At 48.4% G+C, this 15,027-nt stretch overlaps 1 non-coding gene and 1 pseudogene across 1 annotated transcript; both read right to left on the bottom strand.

Annotated features, from left to right (window-relative positions):
- LOC137144292 (zinc finger protein 850-like) overlaps positions 1 to 15,027 on the bottom strand; it is a 275,276-nt pseudogene that overhangs the window by 110,603 nt on the left and 149,646 nt on the right.
- Positions 3,676 to 3,757, bottom strand: TRNAS-GCU (transfer RNA serine (anticodon GCU)). Its single transcript has one exon. It is a non-coding gene; the product is annotated as a tRNA-Ser (tRNA).

Genomic DNA, 15,027 nt, shown 5'->3' on the forward strand with positions numbered 1-15,027 from the left:
TTTGGTAGAGAGGTGCTTCAAAGGTCACGACCCTGAACTCCTGCCCGCCTCCGGAGACTCTGCTGGCAAGTCACCTAAATGGGAAACGGACATAAGCAAGCGCTCAAAGAAGAAAGAACGGTCACTCACCTTGTAACTGTTGTTCTTTGAGATTCATTGCTTGTGTCCAGTCCACGCTTGCCCTCCTTCCCCTCGGTCAGAGTTCCAGCAAGAAGGAACTGAGAGGGAAAGAGAGCTGGTGTGGGTGCTAGAGCCGGCTTGTACAGATACCAATAAGGGGAAAAACGTTTCTGGCACCGGTGCATGTGGCGAGCACACTCTCCTAAATTGGGAATGGACATGAGCCACACATCTCGAAGAACAACAGTTACGAGGTAAGTAACTGTTCTGTCTTCTGTTCTTATTAAATAAAGCAGCTCATGCTCAGTCTTTTGTTTCACTCTGAGCTCCATTCACTTTCCCTCTGGCTCTCCCCTGTGACTGTCTGCTCAGGAAGGTGGCTTAAAGCACTCAGACCTGGCCTGTGGATCCCACAGCGAGAAAGCACATTCCAGCTGCTGTTTTTGCCTTTTCTTCTTTTCTCGGCAGAGCACAAAGGTTTTCCCTCCAGTAATCTTTACAGCCAGAAATAGAAGCCGGTTCCCAGTGGTTCTGAGTCCCTGCAGGAACATGGGGGGATCTGTCTCATTCAGCCACCCTCTCTGAGAACAGGGAAGCTTTTCTCAAGTACTAAGATCAACAGATTCACACAGCACCAGTCCCTAGTGTGAGGAGTATAAAGGTCAGATTCAGTTTGAATCTAGCCCATTCACTTGGAAATGTAGCTCTGGTCTCCCCATACTCCAACCCCCCACTGTGAGCTGCTCTGTATTTTTTGGTTTTGGGATTAGATTCTCCCCCGTGGTGTTTCCAGTTCTGCATAGACTGAATGGGTTGACTCCTACGGTATATTCCTTTGTTCTTGCATTAAGAAGAGGACCAGGCAATTGCTGGAATTGGGTGATATTGTTTATTTTAGTTAATGTCAGCTGCAATGTTCTCATGATTCCTATAAATGTCAGATCTTTTCAGTGAACTAAACTAAAGTCTCATCCTCAGTAACACCGCAGAGCAGGGAGTTCCACCGGTTAATGACCACCATGGCATGTGATACAATATGCAGAGAGCAGGGTTGTTGCTTCTGGAAGTGGGTTGTCCCTCTCGATAGTCCTGTCTCCTTTTCTTTTCATTAAGAAGTCATCTGAGCCATCACTCCAAATACTGTGATATATTTTCCTCAACATTATCATCAATACTAAAGTCTCTGAACATGTGTCTTAGTGAATAAGGGATCTGTGTTCTGATCAGGGACAAGGGACATGGTCAAGTCTTTGTATGGTTGCTTTCTGCCTTTTGTGACCTTTTGCCTCTTCTGAATGTTTCTAGCATCAAACTCTGGGCACAGGAAGGAATGCCGTTGCTGGAGAAAATGAAATACCCTGCATCAATCTCAGCAGCATTCTCTGTACTATTTGTTTAGTCCACAGATATCCCACCCACTCCGTTTAACACCCAGAGCCACAGATATTGGGGTGCTGAAAGAGGTCAGTGTGATTTGGGGGAGAGTCTCTTTTGACGGTGTTTGGAAGGCTTGGTCTACACTGCTGACAAATTTTGGTGGCCGTCGACAGGAGATACACAAACTCCATAGACTAGCATGCATATCACCCGTCGAATTCCTAACACCTACTGACCATGGTGTTCCCACTATGCTGCGCCGACTGGAAATCCCCTCTGGTCGATGCAGTGTTACTCTTTTTGTGGGGGTGGATTAACGCCATTGACTTCCAGATCGATTGAGCGGGTCTCCACAGCCGCTCAATTGATCCCGCAGAATTGATCCAGTCAATGTAGACATACTGAAGAGAAGTGGTGCTCAGAGCTATCATCTGATAGCGAGCAAACAGAGAAGATCAGTGAGAGGAAGTGTACTGTGTCATGGGCCAGGCTCGCTTTTAGTGCCCTGCTCGACTGCATGGAATTGCTGATGATGCTTCAGGGGAATACTAAAGACAAAGCAAGTGAGTGACTCTCTCTTAGTGTGCTGTATATATACAATAATATGGGCTGTCTTCGGAGGGGCGGTGGGGGAACTGGGAGCTTCAGTTCTTCCCCCCCCTCCAATTTCCCTGCAGCTTCCTGCCATGCTTGTTGGTGTCAGTGAGCAGGGAGGAAGTTGCAGCAGGAACACCCAGCTCTGACCTTTGCTCTGGGAGAGGTGGCTTCAGGGTGGCTAAGGCAAATTTTGGGGTAGCTATAGCCTCCGCAAGCCCTCCCCAATACTGCTCCTGTCAGAGAGAAGAGAAGATGAGGATTGACACCTGGGATTTATGGGCTAAGGGCACATTCTCCCCCTGAGGTACAGGCCCATCAAGGCAGGCCCCCCCGCGTGTGTTACACCCAGAATCCTGCTTTGGGCAGAGTATCCTGCAGCCTCAAAGTCACCTGAACCCAGATTCTCCTCTCTTCTCTGCTGGCCCATCATGCTCTCTGGGGGTGTTTCTGGCTCAGGGAAAGCGCTGTATGGAGGAGGCTTTGCAGCAGGAAAAGGTTCTCCTGTGCAGAGAAGGTTGTGAGGGGTCAGTTTGTGCCTGGCACTTGAGACGCAGAGATCAATCCACCCCACCTTCCATGGTGGGCAGTGTCCTTGCCCCCTGCCAGGAAGATTGTGGGGAGGGGGTGGAGGGCTTCATGCCAGATTCTGGAGGCAAAGCGCTTTTTGGAAATGAAACGACAAAGAAAATCGCCTGCAGACAGAAGGGCTTGAGCCTGTACCTGAGCCACACACAGCAAGTTCTCCACCAGTGCACTACACCCGCAGGGCAACACCTGCTTCCCTGAACCCCAGCAGCTCCAGTTCCCTGCTTTTATAATCAGTCCTTATTTCTTCCACTCCTCACGCCCCCCACAACCTGGATCCCCAAACCACGATGCCCTTCAATCCCAACCCAGGGCTCCCTATTCCCAATGCCCCTCAATCCCAGCCCCCAGCTCCCTCCTCGTCACGCTTTTCCTCATTCCTGTCCCACAGCCCCCTTCTATTCACAGTGCTGCTCAATCTCAACCTGCAGCCCCTACTTCCACCTCAACACCCAGCTCCCTCCTACAGCAGCTTTTTTCACTTTGTGCTTAACAATTGAAAAGTGTGGGATTTTTTGCCATCCAAAGCCTGAAATAATTCAAAAATCAGAAGAGAATAATAATAATACATTCAAATCTAAGTGCCAAAACGGACCAGGATTGGTTTTTTTCGATTTTGTTTTCCCTGTCAAACCTCTCCGAGGGAAGCAGAGAGAAAATGTTTGACTTGCCTCTTTTAGAACAGCTTGGCCTAGACGCTCTAGCCGTGTGTCACTCTCTGAGGCTTGCTGAGGACAGGGACGTTTTAATAATTTGGGGGGCAGATGGTGTTTGAGGGAGATTATGTGTATGCTACTTTTTGAGATTAAAAACTAAGGAATACAGAACTCTGTTAAGAGTCTACTATTTCCATGTATTTTATTTAAGACAGGGTTGCAGCAAGTGATTTTAACCCTTTTTAAAGATTTTCCTGTTTTGTTTTGTTACACAGGAAGTAACATGAACAGGGCTATCACCACACTAAAGAGGGAAGTGGTTGTGTAGAATAAACACACGTGATGAGAGTAGGATTTGAACCCATGCATGCAGAGCACAATAGATTAGCAGTCCATCACCTTAGCCACTCGGCCACCTCACCTGAATAACTTAAAATGGGGCAGAAAAAGAAATCTAGGTACAGCAGCTGTAGGGACAAAAAAGAGTTTTAAACATTAGTGTAAGCTGGGTCTGAATGAGCTCTCCCCTCCCGTCTAGTGATGAGCTGGGGGAAAAGACATCAGGAACAGGCCGTGTTTGTGTAGACGCGCTTACTCTGCCTTGGTACGCAGCGTGATGGAGCTGCTTTGATAGGGTTACAGATCACTTTACTATTGAATGCAATGAAATGCTGTTATTCTTATTGTATGAGTAAAGGGAGCAGAACACGCATAGCCTGCCCTGACTGAGGGGCTCAGTGGATGAGGGAATATCTTTTATTGGACTGCATACAACTGATTGAGGGGACCCTGAACTGAACGTTCCTCGCTGAGCAGGGGGCAGCGGGGCCAGCTCCCAGCAAAAGGCAGATGGGGTGGGGGCAAGCGTTCCTATGTGGTGGTGTGATTGGTGCCTAAAGAGTCCTAGACATGCTTGGACTTTTCCCTGTTCAGTGTTTAAAGATAAAACTAATTAAACATTGAGTTGTAGTTTCTGTTCAATGATGATCAGAGCTGGATCACTGATGAGCAGTTCTGGGGGGTTCTGCCTTACACTTGGTGTCAGGACAGTGGTGAAAGGAAAGACAACGCGGAGGCTGTACTGGCAGTGAGGCTCTCTGCTACCCAGTGAAATCACTAAGAGATGAAATGACTGAAGATCTGGGTTAAGCAGGGGAACCTCAGAACACAACAGAAGCACCAGCAGCAGCGCCAAACAGCTGGTCCACACAGCCACCATAGAGACTTCTGAGGTGGGAAGTGAACCTCTGAACTTTGCATTGTCACAAGCCAAGCACACCCAACTGTGTGGGGACTGCGATGGAGGGAGAAGGGTCTGATATGTTAAAGGGGCATTTATTTGTCAGACTTTCCACTGCAAGGTGGGAAACTGAGGCAAAGGATGCTGCTTAATACACTGTGGGGTTGGATTTTGCTTATAGTTGCACGATTTTGCACCCTACTGCCACCTCGCAACCTGCTGGCAAAGCCCCCAGCAGTCCTGGGACAACCCCCCCTACTCTGGCCCTTCTCTCTGCTGCAACCCCCCACCCCCAGATCCCAGACCAACTCCCTTCCCAGCTGGCTCCGCTGGCAGCCACAGCTCATGGAGGAGCTCCCCTGTCTGATTCCCCTCAGGGCCTCTGCAAAAGCAGCTCCTTACTTCTGCCTTGTTTATATATTGCTGAATGTCCCTGCCTGTCATGTAGGAGCCTGGGGTATCATTCCTCACTGGGAAAGCCATGCTTTTGATGCAAACGCACACACATTTGCTGGTCACTCAGATCTTCCTCCTGATCAGCCCCGAGCCAGGTCTCAGAGCTGCAAATTATTCCAACGTCTGGGAAAGAAATCACAGTAGCCCACAATTCTCACACCGGTGGCTCTTTGCTCTCACTGGGATGTGATGCATCAAGTCTCTCATTGTTCAATGTGTGGCCAACATCTCTGTTTTCTCTGCTGTTCATGGTGGGGAGCATCCTGACTTATAACATTTCTTGTTGGAAGGGGGAGGGAGAGAGAGAAGAGGTGTTTTCTCTCTGTTTCTTTCCTCTCTATTTTCTATTCCTTCCTCCCCTTCCAGGATCCTCCCTTGCATTTCAGACTGGGCAGTGACACCTCCCTGACCCCAGGATTCTGGATCCTATGAAGCAGAAAGATCATGAGATCAGCAATGAGAAGGGACATTTCCACCACTCAGGAGACTCCCAGCCTGAGACTCATGCAGTTCTGGGCTTTCCTCTCTCTCCGTTCCCAGAGATCAAGATCATGTTCTTACAACGAGCTAAAGAAACCTCCACCCTGCGCCCCCGGGTCCGAATTAATGTCACATTCCCCACTATCTACTTGAAGAAACAAATGTTTCAAACCCAGGTAAGTGGAGTTAATTCCGTTCTCAGCCTGCGTCCATCACCCACATTCCTTAGGGCACTGCACCACCATGTGGGTCATTCATGTCCCTCCTCGGTTTCACGCAGAGAAACAATTTCTTTTGCACAGATCCAAGAACAGCAAAACTGTCCTGTGTCTCTTGTCTGACCCAGGGCATTCAGTACCACTGAAACCTTCTCTGCTGCAATGGAAATGGTCAAACATGGTCACCTTAATTCCTGAGATATTCACTGTCCTCTGTCTTCATGCTGCTGTTGTTATTTCATGAAAAGTCAAGAATGGAATAAAAAACCGAGTTTGCTCCAGGGTTTGGAAAAAAAGAAGCCACCAACCCCCTAAAAAAGCTCAGCGCCCCAGAGAAAAACTGACCCCTGTTATTGGAATTACCGATGTGCTAGAGATATGACGGGGAAAGGGATTGTCTGAATTCTTAACGGGGGGAATGACCAACTATCTCCAGCAATGTCATTAACCACAAGACACACTCCAATCATGCCCCAGAGAGAAGGGGAAGCGGCAGGAATTCTTGCTCTTCAGCCACAGACACACCTACACAATGGCACAGCAGTGAGTGTGCTGTGGAAGTTGATCTGGGCAAACAAGTGGAAAAGATAATTCAGTGAGAACAGAGCCATAGTGCAGTGAGAAAAGTCCACTGGTCAAGTTGTGGTGGCATGGTTACACTACTAAACTAGCAATCCTGTGGGGTTGCCTTGTGCAGGTTTGAATCCTGCCACCTAAAGAAGTACTAGTGTTGTTGCATTTTTTTCCTTGGAATCAAGTCTGGTCCCACTCTGAGGTTCTCCATGCCTCCTGTATGTGCTGAGACAATGGTCTGTCCCCCTCAAATGGCATTTGTCATACTACAAATTGAGTAGCTACACAATTTCCTGGCTTCTCCTATGGTTGCAATTCTGTGACAAGGATAGATTTTACAACCCATGTTCCAGTAACCACATAACAAGCAAGCCAACCAGCATCAATAAGCAGCAGATTCCCCAGCATATTTCTTCTGGCAGCCATGGATTCATTAATCTGTAAGACAAAAACAAAGCACGAGGCCTATAACCTGGCCTTATAGGTCAAGTTAACAGCATTTTATTTTATGCATCGCATATTTATATTAGTAGAATGAATTTCCTCTTGGCTTTGAGGTTGCCAGGCACACCATTTTATTTCCAGCAGATAGTGTGCCCAAATAATCCTCGGAGACAGTTTACACATTCTCCATTAAACCACAATCAAACATAATTCCTCTCTATGCTTTAGCTTATCATATGGGTGTGGGCGATAGGTTTCTTGCGTTACAGCCAAAATACAAATCTATAAACCTATTATAATCAAGCAAATAATTAAATTAATAAGATATCATATATATGCAATAAGCAGGTTAGTCCTATAGGCTTGTAGGCCATAGGTACCAAGTCATGGTACCTTTCAGTCATAGGCACCGTGGATACATATTCAACGGCATCATTATCTGGTATTTATATAGGTTTTTTGCTTATGCTTGTTCATTTTACATTTTAATCTTGGAAGGGGAGAGGTATCCAGTCTGGTGCTCCTGGTACTCTGGCCATGAACCACAGGACAGGTTTCCATGTTGTCGTAATGACACGCCCTCACACTGTTTTACGTATGTTTTCCATGCCCTGATACAATTTTATGTGGTCACAGTGTCTGCAGATGCGCTCTTTTGGAGTAGCTGCCCCGGAACTGGCTACGTACTTACCAGGGAGGTTACCTAGGGAGGTGGTGGAATCTCCGTCTTTAGAGGTTTTTAAGCTACGGTTTGACAAAGCCCTGGCTGGGATGATTTAGCTGAGGTTAGTCCTGCTTTGAGCAGGCGGATGGACTAGATACCGCCTGAGGTCCCTTCCAACTCTAAACTTATCCGATTCTCTGATTCTATGAAGTGGTCCAATTCATTTTGGTTTCATTTTATCACCAAATTCTTCAGCATTACCTCGTCCCCTATGTTCCAATGATAGCCCATTTGTCCTCTTTGCTTCTCTCTCTGTCTCCATTGATTTTCTTCTGTCCAGATTTCCTCAACCATTTGCACCAAGTTTGCTATCCAGACTTTCTTTTGCACCCACTCTGGCATCTGTTTGCCTAATGTTAGCAAGAATTCTGGGGTCCTCATAGCCCTACCTTGGCATCAACTCAAAGGGCGTGTACTTACTTCCTGCTTGTCTCAATGCTCTCATGGTCATTACAATGGCAGATAAGTCTGTTCCCCAATCACAACCTCTTCTTTGAATCTGTTTGGTCAGTGCATCCTTTATTTCTCTGTTTTTCCTTTCCCATTTTCCTGAACTTTGTGGTTGGTAAGCTACATGCCACTTCTGTTTAATTCCTATCATGCGTAACAAAGCCTTTGCCACTATTCCAACAAGATACACTTCCTGATCACTGTCTATACACAAAGGCATGCCCCACCGACTGAGCACCTGTGTCCACAGAGCCTTAGCTATAGTTTGATCTGTATTATCAGAAACAGGGACCACTTCAAGCCAGCCAGAAAAATCATCTATTACCACTAGGCAATACTCTTTTCCTGTAGAAGTTCTTAGAAGTCCAATGTAATCCATTTGCAGTCATTGCCATGGGCCTGTAGTGTCAGGTTGGTGTTTCCTTCCTGCTTTTAGGATTAACCTGTGCACAAACCAAATATTTTCGACAAAAGTTTTCAATTTGAATCATCATTCCTGGCCACTGCATTGCACTTTTCACTTGTTCCAGTATTCTTTTTGGTCTAAAAATGTCCTTGTTCATGGATAAACCTTATTATTTCTTCTCTGCTCCATCTTTCCTGTTGCCCTTGATTTGCTACTATTATTTCTCCTTTTTTCTGTTTCCCATTCTCCTTCCACTCCTGCCAATTTTTGTCCCACCAATTTACAGTCCTGATTTTCATATTGCACAAAAATACTCTGTTCTGTAGTTTGATCATGATTTCAGTTCTTTTTCTGGGCCAGCTTTTATACCATTAGATCTGGTTTCTTTCCCCATTTGAGATCGAGTTACCACCTTGATTTCACCTTTTCCTAAAGAAGGCATGGTAGCTGCTGCTTGCTTAGCCATTGCATCTGCTTTATTGTTGTAAAATCCCTCCATGGTAGATGGAGTACTGTTGGCTTTAACATGCTTGACTTCTGTACAGCCTGTTTGGTGTATTATTTCAATGATTGCGTTCCATTGTGTCCAATATGAAATCTTTTTATCCTCTCGTTTTTCCCATATGAGGGCCCAGATGGCTATTCCTTGCACAGTCCAATTAACATAGGCGGAGTTTGATTGCTTAATTTGGAGGGACAGGGGGTAGGGAGGTTAGATATATATGTCTAACTAGACAGCTTATTCTGCTGCCAATACTCCGCTTAAGCTACCTTGGCAGCTTAATTTTTCGGACGGTCACTTTCCTGAACTTCCTGCTTCCAGTCATGTGGCAGTGGTGGCAGCATTCTTGAGGAAGAGGGGAATTCAAGTGTTTCCCTATCTTGACGACTGGCTGGTCACCGGTCATGCCAAAGGCCAAGTGGAACGGGATGTGGGGTTTATCAGGGCCACGTTCCACAGCTTGGGGCTTATCCTTAATGTGCAGAAGTCAACCATCACCCCCCATCAGACGAATAGAATCCATTGGGGTGGGACTGAATGCAGATCAAGCCAGAACGTGCCTCCTGGAGGCTCGCTGCCGTACCATTCGGGGCATCATAGAGAACCTATGTCTCTATCCGCATACCACTGCCCGAAACTGCCTAAAGCTTCTGGGACACATGTCATCATGCACATATGCAGTGCAACATGCAAGGCTCCAACCTCAGACCCCTTCAGGCTTGGCTGGCTTCAGTGTACTGCCCAGCCTGCCACAGCATAGTCAGGATAGTTTCCCTCCCTCCATCAGTGCTGTGATCCCTGAGTTGGTGGTGCAACCTGGACAATGTTTTTTGTAGGAGTTCCCTTCGTGGCCTCCCAGCCATCATTATGTCTCGTAACAGATGCCTCAGCAATGGGGTGAGGAGCACACTTGGGGGACATGAGAACTCAGGGGTCAATGTGAGAGAGTTGAGGGCAGCACGTCTAGCGTGTCAGGATTTCCAGGATCGTCTGGAGGACAAGGTGGTGTCAGTTCTAACAGACAACACGACAGCGATGTTTTATATAAACAGACAGGGCAGCGCTCGCTCCTCTCCCCTGTGTCAAGAAGCCCTCAGGCTCTGGGACTTCTGCATCGCTCGATCAATACACCTGGAGGTATCAGACCTGCCCGGGGCTCAGAACATGCTGGCAGACAGCCTCAGCGAATCGTTTCTCACTTACTAATGGTCCATCCATCCGGACGTATTGAACACTGTCTTCCAGAAATGGGGGGGTTCCCCAAGTGGACCTATTTGCCACGCGCTCGAACAGGAGGTTCCTTCAATTCTGCGCATTTCAGGGGCACAGCCACGGGTCTATGGCGGACGCTTTTCTCGGTCCATGGACCGGTCAGCTGTTTTACACTTTCCAACCTGCCCCACTCGTTCACAGAGTATTGCAAATGATCAAGCAGGACAGGGTGTCAGGGATTCTAATAGCCCCAGCCTGGACGCGGTAGCACTCATTTATAATGCTCAACCTTTGGGTAGCCCCCCCCCAATTACCCTCACACTGCATCCGGACCACATTACCCAGGATCACAGGGCCCTATTTCAGCCCAACCTAGGGTCCCTTCACCTCACCGCATGGAAGCTCTATGGCTGAGCCCCCTGGAGCTGACAAGTGCTGAGCCAGTGAGGGAGGTACCCTTAGGTAGCAGGAAACCCTCCACAAAGGCCATCTACATGGCCAACTGGAAAAGGTTCTCATTTTGGTCCAGCCAAAGGGGTTGTCAGGCCAGGTCAATGTCAGTCCCTGCAATCCTGGATTATCTTTTACACTTGAAACAGCAGGGCCTGGCACGGTCCTTGAAGAGGGTTCATCTGGCGGCAATCTCGACCTTTCACCCGGGTGAAGCAGGGTGCTCAGTGTTTGCCAACCCCTCGGTGTCTCGATTCCTGAAGGGCCTAGACAGACTGTAACCCCTCACTCATCAACCACTTCCCCAGTGGGACCTCAACCTCGTCCTCTTGCGGCTGACAGGCCCCTCGTTTGAGCCTCTAGCAACATGCTAAGTATTGTACTTATCCTGGAAGGTGACATTTCTGGTGGTCATCACTTCGGCCAGAAGTGTCTGCCAACTCAGGGCACTGACGTCAGAGCTGCCTTACATTGTCGTCTTTAAGGATAAGGTCCAGCTCCGTCCTCACCTGGCGTTCCTAGCTAAGGTAGTGTCCCAGTTTTACCTGAACCAGGATATCTTCCTACCGATTTTCTACCCGAAACCACATGCTAACAGTTGAGAACGCAGGCTGCACTCGCTGGACATTAGATGGGCCTTGGCCTTCTATATAGAAAGAACAAAGCCGTTCAGAAAACTTCTCAGCTCTTCGTGGCACTGGAAGAGAGGATGAAAGGTCTCTCAGTTTTAGAATCATAGAATCATAGAATATTAGAGTTGGAAGGGACCTCAGGAGGTCATCTAGTCCAACCCCCTGCTCAAAGCAGGAATAACCTCAGCTATATCATCCCAGCCAGGGCTTTGTCAAGACTCAGCTTAAAAACCTCTAAGGATGGAGATTCCACCACCTCCCTAGGTAACCCATTCCAGTGCTTCACCACCCTCCTAGTGAAAAACTTTTTCCTAATGTCCAACCTAGACCTCCCGCCCTGCAACTTGAGACCATTGCTCCTTGATCTGTCATCTGCCACCACCGAGAACAGCCTAGCCCCATCCTCCCTGGAACCCCCTTTCAGGTAGTTAAAGGCCACTATCAAATCCCCCCTAATTCTTTTTTGCAGACTAAACAAGCCCAGTTCCCTCAGCCTCTCCTCATAAGTCCTGTGCTCCAGCCCCCTCATCATTTTGGTTGCCCTCCGCTGGACTCTCTCCAACTTGTCCACATCCTTTTTGTAGTGGGGGGCCCAAAACTGGACACAGTATTCTAAATGCGGCCTCACCAATGCCGAATAGAGGGGAATAATCACTTCCCGTGACCTGCTGGCAATGCCCCTCCTAATGCAGCCCAATATGCTATTAGCCTTTTTGACAACCAGGGCACACTGCTGACTCATATCCAGCTTTTTATCCACTGTTACCCCCAGGTCCTTTTCTGCAGAGCTGCTGCCCAGCTCGTCGGTCCCCAGTCTATAGCCATGCATGGGATTCTTCCTTCCTAACTGGAGGACTCTGCACTTTTCCTTGTTGAACCTCATTAGATTTCTTTTGGCCCAATCCTCCAGTTTGTTTAGGTCCTTCTGTATCCTATCCCTACTTTCCAGGGTATTTACCATTCCCCCCAGTTAGTGTCGTCCACAAACTTGCTGAGGGTGCAATCGACCCCATCCTCCAGATCATTAATAAAGATGTTGAACAAAACCGGCCCCAGGACCGACCCCTGGGGAACTCCGCTTGTGACCGGTTGCCAGCTAGACATGGAGCCATTGATCACTACTCGTTGAGCCCTATGCTCTAGCCAGTTCTCTATCCATTTTATAGTCCATTCATCCAACCCATACTTCTTTAACTTGCTGATAAGAATACTGTGAGAGACAGTATCAAAAGCTTTGCTAAAGTCAAGGTATATCACATCCACCGCCTTCCCTACATCCACAGAGCCAGTCACCTCATCATAGAAAGCAATCAGGTTGGTCAGGCATGACTTTCCCTTGGTGAATCCATGTTGACTGTTCCTCATCACCTTCCTCTCTTCCAAGTGCCTTAAAATGGATTCCTTAAGGACCTGCTCCATGATTTTTTCAGGGATTGAGGTGAGGCTGACCAGTCTGTAGTTCCCTGGATCCTCTTTCCTCCCTTTTTTGAAGATGGGCACTATATTTGCTTTTTTCCAATCCTCAGGGACCTCCCCCTGTTGCCACGAGCTTTCAAAGATAATAGCCAATGGCTCTGAAATCACCTCAGCCAACTCCCTCAGCACCCTCACAGGATTTCCTCCTGGATTACCTTGTGGATTGGGACCTGTTATGAGTTGATGGATGTGCTGCCTTCAAATCTCACAATGCATTCCACTAGAGCACAGGCCTCTTCCGCCGCCTGTCTGGCCCAAGCACCGATCCCAGAGCGGCAATGTGGTCTACCAGACATACGTGCACTGCATGCTCCGCTGTTACCCAGCAGGCCAGAAACGATGCTCATAGTTCTCTAAGCTCTGACCCTACCTCCGTCGGTTTGCCTAGGGACTCATCTACTTGGAATCGACATGGAGCAAGCACTCGAAGAAGAAAAAAGGTGACCTACCTTCCATAACTGTTGTTCTTCAAGGTGTGTTGCTCATGTCTATTCCAAGACCCACCAGCCTATCTTTGTTGGATCCAACCAGCAAGAAGGAACTGAGGAGGCAGAGGGCCGGCAGGGCCCTATATAGCACTCAATGAGGGCGCGACTCCAGGGGTCTTCAGCACCAATCCTATGGATACTTCTGAGGGAAAACTTTCCGGCGAACTGTGCACGCAGCATGCTCACACCTACTTGTAATGGACACAAGCAACACATCTCAAAGAAGAACAGTTACGGAAGGCAGGTAACTGTTTTTTACATAGGGCTGTAATTTAGCGACCAATATCCAATCGTAGGAGCAGGGGTTGCTAGGAGCAAGGCACCCTATAGAGATGTGGAACTGCCTAGATGGCTGTTTACCTCTCTTCATGTCAGTTTCTGTGACAGAATACCATAAGGACTGAGCGGAGTATGCCCTGTAATCATTTGCATTGCTTCAGTAGCGCTGGCTCTGGGCTGTGGCACTGGTTGGAATTGTTCCTTTACTGTCCATTCCTTTTTCATTATCTCACTTAGAGTGGTCACCAGCTCCCAGGCTGGTGCGGTTGAGTCCAGGGCATTGTGGGGAAACCCAGAAGGAGCAACCACGGGGTGAGTGGATGGGCAGCAGAGGCTCAAATCAACCACCAGAACTCCTGTCATCCCGCTGCTGCACTTCCAACTCCCTGCACACATCAGGGGGCAAACTCTACCTGTCTCTGCATGGCCCAGGCCAAGGGAGAGCACAAAAAACAACCCCCCACCCCCAAATTATACAGTTCAGTTTTCTACATGTGGGGAAATCACAGGAGTCAGCACTTCTATAGTGCAATGCATGCATAACCTCCCCTTGAGCAAACCAACTCCCTGAGCATAATATTTCCACTGCTAAGTAAATATGAGTTACCCCCCTCCTGCCCCCAGCCGCTGCCCACCCTCATTCGCCCCACACTCTCAGCACACGGTGGAATCTGCCTAGGCTTTCTGATGATCCCTGCCCACTGGCCCCGATCACTGTGAGCTGCCCCGCCACAACACTGGGCTGGACTCCTCTCGCCACTGAGCCCCGGACGGCCAATTGTGCCTGTCTCGGCAGCCTGCTCCGCTCCCACAATGCCTTGCTTGCACCCAGATCTGCATATGCGCCCACATGCTCTGCCCCTCCAGCCGGGCCCACCCCTTGCTCAGGCCACTCGGTTCTCTGGTGCTGAGGCAGGCCAGCCAGCCCGTGGCCAGGGTGGGTCGGCACTGGGGGCGGTCCAGAGTGCAGCGCTCCAGGGTTGGGGCCACCCACCTGTCCTGGGGTGACTTGGGCGAGGCTCCTCTGGCCACAGTATGGACTGGGGCTCTGGTGGGGGGCGGAAGGAGCAAGGCAAGCCTCCCTGAACAGGCAGTTCACACATGGCCCATGGACACAATACTCCAATTGAGGCCTCATCAGTGCTCAATAGAGCAGAAGAATTACTTTATGTGTTTTACTCACAATACTCCTGATAACACATCCCAGAATGACGTTCTCTTTCTTTGCACCAGTGTTACACTGTTGATCCATATTTAGTTTGTGACCCACTATAACCCCCAGATCCTTTTCTGCAGTACTCCTGCTTAGGCAGTCATTTCCCATTTTGTATTTGTGCCATTGAGTATTCCTTCCTCAGTGTAACACGTTGCATTTGTCATCACTGAATTTCACCCTGTTTATTTCAGATCGTTTCTCCGGTTTGTCAAGATTACTTTGAATTCTATTCCTGTTCTCTCAAGCACTTGCAGCCCCTCCCAGCTTGGTATTATCTGCAACCTTTTTAAACTTGCTCTCTAACCCATTATCCAAATCATTTATGTTAAATGATTAAAGATTAAATGATGTTAAATAGATTTGGATCTACGATCGACCCCTGCAGGACCGCACTTGAGGTGCCCTTCCAGCTTGACTGCGAACCATTGATAACTACTCTCTGAATA

The sequence above is a fragment of the Emydura macquarii genome, unplaced genomic scaffold (genome assembly GCF_026122565.2).
Source record: "Emydura macquarii macquarii isolate MOO-44397 ecotype Brisbane River unplaced genomic scaffold, CSIRO-AGI_Emac_v2 contig_3450, whole genome shotgun sequence".
Classification (NCBI taxonomy): domain Eukaryota; kingdom Metazoa; phylum Chordata; order Testudines; family Chelidae; genus Emydura; species Emydura macquarii.